A 10,339-nucleotide genomic window follows, 5' to 3' on the forward strand; every position below is an offset into this window, starting at 1 on the left:
CTTTGGCATGCGCATGAGGCCTGAAAACACCATGGTTTGTGTCAAATGCACTTTCATCTTCAAAAGGACGTCTTGCTTGTTAGCTCTTGGGAGAGATCTTTTGCAGTCTATTTGTTTCCTAACTGCAGCTTTCATGGGCGCTGAGTGTGGATCCAAATAAAAGGGGACTCTTAACAACTCTGATGTTTTCTCTTTGCATTTCCTAGTTCAGTTGTGAGGGTTTGGGTTTGCTTTATGAAGGCCAAGTCGCTGCTCTGCAGCAGGGCTGTCGAGTCCTCTTCGCTTCCCGCCAACAATGTTGTGTCCTCTGCACATCAGAGGCTGTTCATGAGCCTCCCTCCGCTCCTGGTGGCGTGTTCGTCTTCATACAGCCCCGTGTCTCCCGTTAGTGCTCACCCTACAGACTGAGGAAGTATGATGAAGGATGCACACCTGCCACACATCAGTCCTGATTTTAAATAATGCCGTGTTCGCTTGTTCTGTGGTAAAGACTGCTTCTTGGTCTACGTACAGGTTCCACATGAGCACTCTTAAATGATCTAGAACCCCAATTCTTCCCAGTGCTACTCATAATTTGTTATGATTCAGAGTCAAGAAAACACAGGTTGCATCTTTCTGGTTTTCTCTGCTTTCAGCCAATATTCACCTAATACCAGCAATGATAATCACTTATTCCATGCTCCCTTCTGAATCCAGCTTGGGTTTCTAGTTGCTCCCTGTCCATGTAATGTTGCAACTATCTTTAAATTGGATTTTACTTGCATAGGATATTCATAACATCTATTCTCTGTTGGTTGATTTTTGCCTGAATGGGAACAAAAAGGAATCTCTCCCATGTAGATGTCTTCAATGTAGACATACACGAGTGAGTGCTTTCAGAATTGCATCTGTTTATTTTGTTATTTATTAAATTTTTAAATCATTATTGGGGGCTTGTACATCTCCCATCACATTCCATCCATCTATCCATTGTGTCAAGCATATTTGTACATTTGTTGCCATTATCATCATTTTCAAAACATTTCCTTTTCACTTGAGCTTTTGGTATCAGCCTCTCACTTTTTTCCCCTCCCTCCACCATGAACCCTCTATAATCCATAAATTATTATTGTTTTTTCATGTCTTACACTGACTGAAGCTTCCCTTCACCCACTTCTCTGTTGTCCATCCCCCTGGAAGGGGGTTATATGTAGATCATTGTGATCTGTTCCCCTTATCCCCCCCGCCCCACACCCACACACACACCTTCCCCTTTCCCTCCTGGTTTGGCTTCTCTCAATATTGGTCCTCAGGGGTTTATCTGTCCTGGATTCCCTTATTTCCAGCTTTTATCTGTACCCGTATACATGCTCTGGTCTAGCTGGATTTGCAAGGCAGAATTGGCGTCATGATAGTGGAGCAGGGGAGCATCAAATAGCTAGAGGAAAGTTGTATGTTTCATTGGTGCTATGCTGCACCCTGCTTGACTCGTCTGCTCCCCGAGACTGCATCTGTTTATTGAAATATCTCAATTGCCATTCCATCAATCACCAATGTTTTCAGCGCAGCTTGTTCTTCTTCCTTTACTGTGATTGGTCCTTGGTCATATCCCACCTCCTGAAAGAGTTGAATATCAACCAATTACTTCTTGCAGAGGGATTCTATATATTTCTTCCATATCCTTTTAATAGTTCCTGTGTTGTTCAGTATTTTGTCCATAGAACCTTCAGAATTGACTCAAGGCATGGCTTTTTTCTTCTGTTCTTTCAGCTAGAGACACGCTGAGCGTGTTCTTTCCTTGGGTTTTCTAACTCCAAGTCTTTGCACATTTTGCATTCTCTAGCTATCCTTTGAACCCTTTCGTTCAGCTCTTTCATCGTTTCTTCCACTTGCTTTTTGTGTAGTTTATGTTCAAGATTAATGTCTTCTGACACCCATGAGGTCCTTTCCTCTCAATGGCCCCTTGACTTCTACAGCTAGGTTACTCTTTCTCGATGTTGTCGCCCAGCTTGTCTGGTTTTCAGCCATGAGTATCGGATGCAGCAGGTCCGTTCCTGGGATAGTCTCTAAAGCCAGGTGGCAATTTGGTTCCTTTGAGTTTACTTTCGTGTTCTCCCATGTCAGCTTAACTTTGCATATAAGCAACTGATGAGCCGATCCACAGGCACCCCCAGTATGTATTTCACCTGATGGATGATGGTATGGAGCTTCTTCAAGGTTTTCTGTCACAGGTGTGTGTGATTCCTGTACAGTCTATCAGTTGAGGTCCCTGTAGAGATGTTATTTATGCTGCTGGCAAAAGGTGTTCACAATAAAGAAGTCCTTGGTCTTGCAAAATTCTATTATACTGTCTCTGGTGCCATTTTTGTCACTAAGTTCTTATTTTCCAGCTAGTAAGCCCTATTTGAGTCCAAAATTTGCCTTCCAATGACGTGGATAGTATCTTATCACTGACAGAGTAGTATTTCAGGAAACATGTTGAAATGTTCTTTTCGATGATGAGTGCTATAGTTTTTCTTCAATTTGTCGTTCTCAGCATTGTAGACCATCTGATCTTCAAGTTCAAGATGGCCAACGCCAATCCTTTTCCGTTGATTAATGGCGAGGATATTGAATTTATGTGGTCAAGTTCATTTTTGAAAACTTCTCGTGTTCCTGTACTTGCATAGCATGCATTCCTTGTTCTGATTATGAACAGTGCGCAGCTGTTTCTCCTCATGTTGAGACCTGTCACATCGGGAAAAGAAGGTCCTGAAAGCCTTGCTCCACCCTCACCATTACGGCTGCCTCGCCGTTGAGGAGGCAGCTCTTACCAGCTGCATTTTGAAAGCTTCCCAACCGAAGGGGCTCAGCTTCTGGCGGTCAATCAGCTAATGCTTCTCTGCGATCCATCACGTTTTCACCGATGGCTTTTTTTTTTAAAGAAGTAGACTGGCATGCCCTTCTTATTCTGTCTCAGTCTGGAATCTCTACTTTATACCTGCCTACCCTGGGTGACCCTGCTGGCCTTTGAAATTTTGAAACACCAGTGGAATAGCTTTTAGTTTCACCAGAACACATAGGCCACCACAGCTTGACAAACTGACAGAAAAGCAAAAATAAGAGGGGCGGGGAACACAGACATTGTGGAAAGAGTGGGAGCTTTGGATCAAGATATGGTAGATCTAGGACCAAATCTTCTCTGTTGAAACCTTGGACAAGACCAATAGCATATGCATAGGAGATGTGTCATTCATGTGCATTGTGTGTTAGTTTGGGTAGACTTGAGAAGCGAATCCAGGGAGATATTCATATGTGAAAGAGTTCTATATAAGAGAGCAATTGTATATTGAGGAAACACCCCAGCCCAGTCCAGATCAAGTCCATCAGTCAGATATTAACCCATATGTCCGATACCAGTCTATAAATTCTTCTTCAGACTCATGCAACACATGTGATGATGCTGAATGCAGGAAGATCACAGGTCAGTGGGTGGAAAGTCTTGTGGATCCAGTGGTGGTAAAAGTATCTCAGTGCTGGCATGGGTTTCCACGTGGCTCCTCCAACTCCAGGCCTCTGGCTGCATCAGTGTAGCTCCATCAGGCTTGTCATCAAGAATGTCTCACAGGGAATGTCTGTGTGTCCTGCCACCAGCGAACTATTTACCTCCTTAATGCCTCCAAATGAGGTAATCAAGCTGCAACCTGATTGACAGGCTAAATTCCACCCCATTCACTCTTAATAGTCTCAAGTTGATGACAGATAATGTAACTACCACACATTGATTCCCTTCCCATGCAAACGCAGACATCGTTTATTTATTATTTATTTATTTTGAAATTGTTTTATTGGCATATACTTCACATATGCTACAGTTAAGGGTCTAATCAAATTAAGAAGATATGTGAAATCATCAGCACAATCAATTTCAGAATTTTTTTCCCATACTCACTGTTGTTAGTTCACTTCCCCCTATCCCCACCTGTTATGCCCCTAGGCCATTATCAATCCTGTTACTGTCTCTATAGCTCTACACACCCTGGACATCTGATACAGAAAATCATACTAAACATAGGAAGCAAACAAACAAACAAACAAACAAAACAAAAAAGAGAACAACAATGACTAGAAAAGCCTCAATCAAAAAGAAAGCAGAAAATATTAAAATCTGAAACAACTTTAAAATAGGTCAAAAGGGAGATCAATTGATAATGAATTACATTTTAACCTAACTATATCTACCATAATGGGTGACACAATGCTCTCTATCTAATACCAAGGCTATTCATATCATTCAACTGTGGCAGAGAAGATTCAATAGAGACTATATCCATGTGTGGATCCTGCACATGGATTTTGGAGCGCCACTGCCCACCATCGCCTTTTGCAAACAGGGTGTTCACAATTTAAGCTCTGACACCCTTCCCGTCTTTGGATTTGCATTTCATTATTTATAATCCTTGGATCACACAGGCTAGTGTGCTTCGTCCTTGTGAACTTAGTTGGTGCTTCATTTAGATGGCTGCTTGTTTGAAGATAAACCTTTAAGACCCCAGACACTCTTCTTAATGATGGTCAGGCATGGTCTCGTTTCTTCACCACACTTTGCTGTACACTCATATCTTCAGTGATCTCTTCATGCGTGTGAGCCTCCAACAGACAGACAGGACTAATTTATACTTGCATTCTTTCCCTACTGAGTCCAGAAGTTCGCTCTTTTGTCAAGCTTATGAACTGACACATGTGATTGAGCTCAAGTTCCATTCCTTTGGTAACATTAATCACCATTCATTGATATCTCCCACACACAAGGTACTTTAAATAAGTAACCGATGTAAGCCTCCTAACAAACCAAGGTGGGGGCAGGGGTTTTCTTCTTATCTCAGTTACAGACAAGGAAACTGTGTCTCCTGAAATTGAAGGAATCCTCTCAACGGCACAGAGCTAAAAGCAACAGACCTGATATTCAAAAGCAGGTCTTCATGGCCCCAAATCTATTCTACTACGATGCACAACCACTCACTTGGATCTACTGAGTCTCAGTTTCCTGCTCTATGAAATGGGAATGCTAATTTCCCCTCCAGGGGCGCTTGCGGCACAATGATTAAGTGCTGGCTGGTACTTGACAGGCCATCTGTTTAAACCCACCAGCTGCTTAGTGGGTATAACATGTGGCTCTCTGCCATTCTGAACCTCAGGGCCTTGGAAACTGTGGGTGCAGTTCTACTCTGTCCCATAGGGTCCCCGTGAGTCAGAATGGACTCCACAGTAATGTTTTTGTTTGTGGGGTTTCTTTTCCTAACGTGGGGACTGAGTGAGATGACTTGCAAAGGCGAGACCAGGAGACTGAGGCTCCGCATGGACCAGAAACCAACGGCCTTAGCGTGGCTTTGCTCTCAGGTCCTCAGGGTTCTTTCCCCACGTAGGGGGAAGTGTACTGAAGCAGAAGAAAATGTTGGGACCCGACAGACCTAGGTTCAAATCCCGACCTTTCTACCCATTGGATGCATTGTTTTCATGAAGCCCTGAGCTTCATTTGCTACTTCTCTGAGCTTCTTTCCTCGTGTGTAAAATAGAGCTAATCCTATGTCAGAGTCCCCACGTGATGCAAACCATCAGTGAGCTTACCTGTTAACTGAAAAAATGGGAGGTTTGCGTCCACCCAGAGGTGCCTCAGAGGAAAGGTCTAGCAATAGATCTGCAAAAGGGGTCATCGAGACCCCTATTCTGACAGACAGGAGATTATCTTGAGTCTCAGTCAATTGGTTTTATGTCGATGTCACAACATGCCATGAGGAGCAAATGTGTCAGCACAGTAGGTGCTTGGGTATAGGAGATGCTCAGCACACTGGAACGCCCTTCCTCTTATTCCTTTCCCCAGGTCCCCGAGGAGCCTCTGGGTCCAGCATACCCCCTATCCCTCCAGAGAGCCTCCAGGCAGAGCAAGTCACTAGTCCAGTGTCCTTTGGGAAACAGAGAACATTCCTAGGAGGAAGGAAACATGGAAACAGCCAGGTTATCTGGCTTCAGCCTCCTGGCCAAGTTCTGACTCTTTGAATGCTCTCCCAGGAGAAAGGGGGCAGAGAAGGAGTCCGACAGGGTCCTACTACATGGAGACTCAGAGAAGAAAATGCACCAACTTGCACCTTCCACTGATAGAAGGGAGGAAGGGAGGGAGGGCACATAGAGAAAGAATGGAAAAGAAGCAGCCATTAGAGGAAAATCTCCCTTTCTATTTTGGTATCACCATGTGTGAACAAGGGGCTCTCACACAACATGAAAACCATACTTGTGTTCCTTCTTTACTGAAAGTCATCATTCAGCAAATAATTACTCCCCATCCCCACCCTTGACTCAGGCACCCTCATTTCAACCTTCTAATTAGACTGCTGGCCCTTATGTCCACCACACGACGCATCAAGTGTGGAGCAGGCTGCCTCGCTGAGAAGGGGCCGGTGAGTCATCTGTGAGAAACGCAGTGGAGGAGCGGGAGTGAATCACTCAGCTTCACCTCAAGCTAGACTCCCCTCTTCCCTTTCAGCTTTGTTGACTCAGGGACAGTGACCTGGGTCCTTGAGGTTCAAGTGCTCTGACCTCGAACACAGAGCGAGCTGCATTCCTCATCATTTCCCACCAAGGGAGCAGGGAGCAGTGAGAGGACGTCACTAAGGAATGGCTGCAAAGTACTTGCCACTCTTCACAGGGGCCCTATAGGACAGGGTAGAACCACCCCCATGGGTCGCTGAGATGGGCATTCTTTACGAGAGTTTAAAAAACCTCCTCTTTTTCCCATGGAGCAGCAGGGGACTTGAATCACCCACCTTGAGGTTAGCAGCCCAATGCACAGCCCATTATGCCAGTGAGACCCAAGAGTCTTTGGGGAGCACAATGCAAATGCTCAGCTCTTAACTGGGAGGTTGGAGGTTTGAGTCTGCCCAGAGGCATTTTGGGAGGAAGACCTGGCCATTGACTTCAGACAAATCAACCCTGGAGCGCCGGTCTTCTCCGACACAAGGGGCTCACCAGGGGCTGGGACTGACTTGCTGGCCACTGGTTGATATGGCTGGTGAGTAAATTCTCATCAACTGTTCCATAAATTGGCATGGGACTGTCTTCTCTGAGCGACACTTTGCTAACCTCAAAAGCTACCAGGGAAAGGAGGAGGACGGTGTCATGGTAACAGCTTTACTTTATTGCATTAGAGTGTATCTATTCTCTCCCGGGCCATTCCATTTCATGTCACTGGATTCCATTTATTTTACTTTATTCAATCCCATTGATTTGGGTCCATTTTATTGCATCCTGTGCCATTTGGTTATGCTGTTGACAGAGGGGGCTGGGGGCTGAGGGGAGGTGGCAGAGCAGCTCTAGAAGGGAAGTGAGCACTAGGTGTGAGGACAAAGCTCGGCCCTATGGGCTCCACTCCGTTCTTCTCAGCCGATGGTGGTATCGGGAAGTCAAAAGGGGCTGTCTTGGGGACACAAGGCCGCTGAATTGTGCAGGCAGAAGTTGTTGACACGGTGTCTTCAGTTGTGTATAGTTTCACCAAGAAGAAGAAGAAAAAGAAAACGGAAAGAGAGAAAGAAAAGAAGTCTTTCCCGGGACCTGCTGTCCACTCGAGCTGGGAAGACTTGCCCTGCAGGCTGGAGGTGGCATCCCGCCGCGCTGGCTGGCCAAGAGGCAAGGGAGTCCAGTCTTCATGGGAAGGCTCTGGTCAGGTCTGGGTTTTCTGGGGTCCTCGGTGGCATAGTGGTAAAGCACTCAGCCGCTAATGGCAAAGGTTCCAGCCCACCCATCTGCTTCAGGGAAAGCGATTCTACTCTGTCCTCCCGAGTCCCCAACCAGACCCAACGAAAGCACTGCCAGTGCGACCTTCGGCCCATGGCGGCTCTACAGGACTGAGGAGCGCTGCCCCTGCAGGTTTCCAAGACGCATTCTTTTTTTTTAACATTTTATTGAGGGCTCATACAATTCTTATCACAATCCATGCATCCATCCATTGTGTCAAGCACATTTGTACATTTGCTGCCAGCATCATTCTCAAAATGCTTTCTCTCTACTTGAGCCCTTAATATCAGCTCCTCGACTACAATTCTTAACAGGAACAGAAAGCCCCCTCTTTCTCCCTGCGGAGTGGTTGGTCATTTCGAACTGCTGCCCTTGTGGACTACCGCCCAATGTATAATCACTATCCACCACCACTCCTCCATAGGGTCATTATGCATCAGAATTAGGCTGGCTAGGCTGGTAGTAACTGAGGGGGAGGCACTCATTGGGCATCAAGCTGACCTTGTGTCCATTAGACCCAGAGAGCAAGGCGACTCACCGTGCCAGGTCAAGAATGGCACTTTCTTTCTTAAACCTACAGTCTGTTGAACAATGATTACCAGTGGGGTAATCTGCAGCAACAGGAAAATCTAACATAATTGTGGTTTATGGCTCCTAGGGGCTCCCAGAGGAAACCTCAGAGCCACATACTGAGAGCATCACCCCGTCACTCAGGGGAACACTCACGGCTTTCAGGGATTAAGGAAGTTTTCCAAGTCCTTTCAGGAGAATCACAACACAATTTTCCAATCCAGGTTGATCTGACCCCAGAGCCCAAGGCATTAGCCACGGGACTAGACTCTTTCTCTGATGACTGCTGTTGGTAGTCCCTGTCTTCAGCAAGGTGTGTCCCGGAAGCCTCATACAAAACAGAATAAGATGTAGCCCAGCCCTGTGCCACCGCCGTCCATGATCATTGGTAGGTTGAACCGGTGATTGGGGTTATTGTGGCAAACCTTCATTAAGGATTTCCCCTTTTTTTTGAGCTGGCCCTCTACTAAATAAGCTGTCCTCTTCTAGCCGCTGGTCTTTTCTGAGGACATGTCCCCAGTCAGCAAGAGCAAGGGTAGCCCTCTTCACCTCTGCAGAATGTTCTGGTTGGGTTTCTTCTTCTAAGACAGATTTGTTAGTTCTGGCTGGTCTCAGTCTACTCAAGAATGTTTGCGAACACCACAACTCAAATGCATGGATTCTTCTTTTTTTTATTTTCTTTTATTGTTCAGCATCCTCATCCATCTGAAGCAATCACAGAACCCGTTGTCAGCATGGTGCACTTTAGTCATCCAAGTGGCATCTTTGCCTTTTACTCTGAAGTCTAGCTATGGCCATAATCCTGTTCTTTGTGTAAAGGGGGGTTTTTTTGGTCATATACTTCACATATCATACAATTTAATTGTTCAATCATGTTCAGAAGATTTGGGCAATCATGACCACAATCAATTTCAGAACATTTTCTTCTCATACTTGTTAGCTCATGGTTGCTACAGCCCCATTTCCCTCCATCCTCCCCTGACGTGCCTCTATCCAATTACCATCTATATAGTTCTAATGATCCTCCTGGATTTCATTTACAGAAAATCTTACAAAATACAAATAGGATGCAAGCAAGGAAGCAGAGTAAGACAACAACAGTGACTAGACAAAATATAGAAAAACCTTCATCAAAGAGAAACAGGAAGTATTAAAACTGAAGCAACTTTAAAAAATGGGTCAAAAGGAAAATCGAATAATAAGGTATTACATCTACTTTACAATTTTCTCTGTCTGGTATCAAGACTGTTCACAGTTCTTGTCTGCTGTCAGAGGGTATACAGTAGACTTCATCTAGGTGTGCACCCTGCAAATGGATTTTGGATTTCCAGTGTCACCCATAGCATTCTGCAAACAGGGTATTCACAATCTAAACTCTGATACCATTACCTCCATCGAATTTGGATTTCATTATTAATAATCCTTGGATCCCACAGGCTGCTATGCTTCTTCCATGTAGATTTAGTTGACATCTCACTTAGATTGTTGTTTATTTAAAGACAAGCCTGTAAGAGCCCCGGTTTTATTTTTTCTGACAGCCGGGCGCCATCTGGCTTCTTCACCACCCTTCGCTACAGCGTCTTTATCTTCAGTGTCTCTTAATGAGGGTGAGCGTTTGTGCTCATTTCAGTGGCACATACACTAAAGTTGGAACGATACAGAGAAGCTTAGTGTGGACCCTGCACAAGGATGACACGCCGATTTGTGAAGCGTTCCACATTTTTTATGAGTTGTACGAGCCCCAATAAAATGATTTTCAAAAAAATGAGAGTGAGCATTGACCAGGGCCATGCCATTAGAATAAATTGTTACTAGATTGAGGCAAGAATTAATTGTGAGCCCCAAATGCATTCATATATCTGTGGTTTATATATGTCTCTGGTTCACTTTAGAGACATCATTTTCATTTTATGAGAGAACATTATAAATCATTCCCCTGGGGTATAATAAAATTCTATTAATATCATCATTCATTTACCCAATGGTACAGAATTAGAAATCTTGTTGAGAAATACAAATTATG

The 10,339-nt window shown here is 44.7% G+C and overlaps 1 non-coding gene across 1 annotated transcript; it reads left to right on the plus strand.

The window, feature by feature from the left end:
• Positions 1–9,933: 9,933 nt before the first annotated feature.
• LOC115873594 lies at positions 9,934–10,040 on the plus strand. Its single transcript, XR_004048493.1, has one exon. It is a non-coding gene; the product is annotated as a U6 spliceosomal RNA (small nuclear RNA).
• Positions 10,041–10,339: the final 299 nt, after the last annotated feature.

The sequence above is a fragment of the Echinops telfairi genome, unplaced genomic scaffold (assembly GCF_000313985.2).
Source record: "Echinops telfairi isolate 266 unplaced genomic scaffold, ASM31398v2 ScPeMD7_7469;HRSCAF=8507_0, whole genome shotgun sequence".
Taxonomy (NCBI): Eukaryota; Metazoa; Chordata; class Mammalia; order Afrosoricida; family Tenrecidae; genus Echinops; species Echinops telfairi.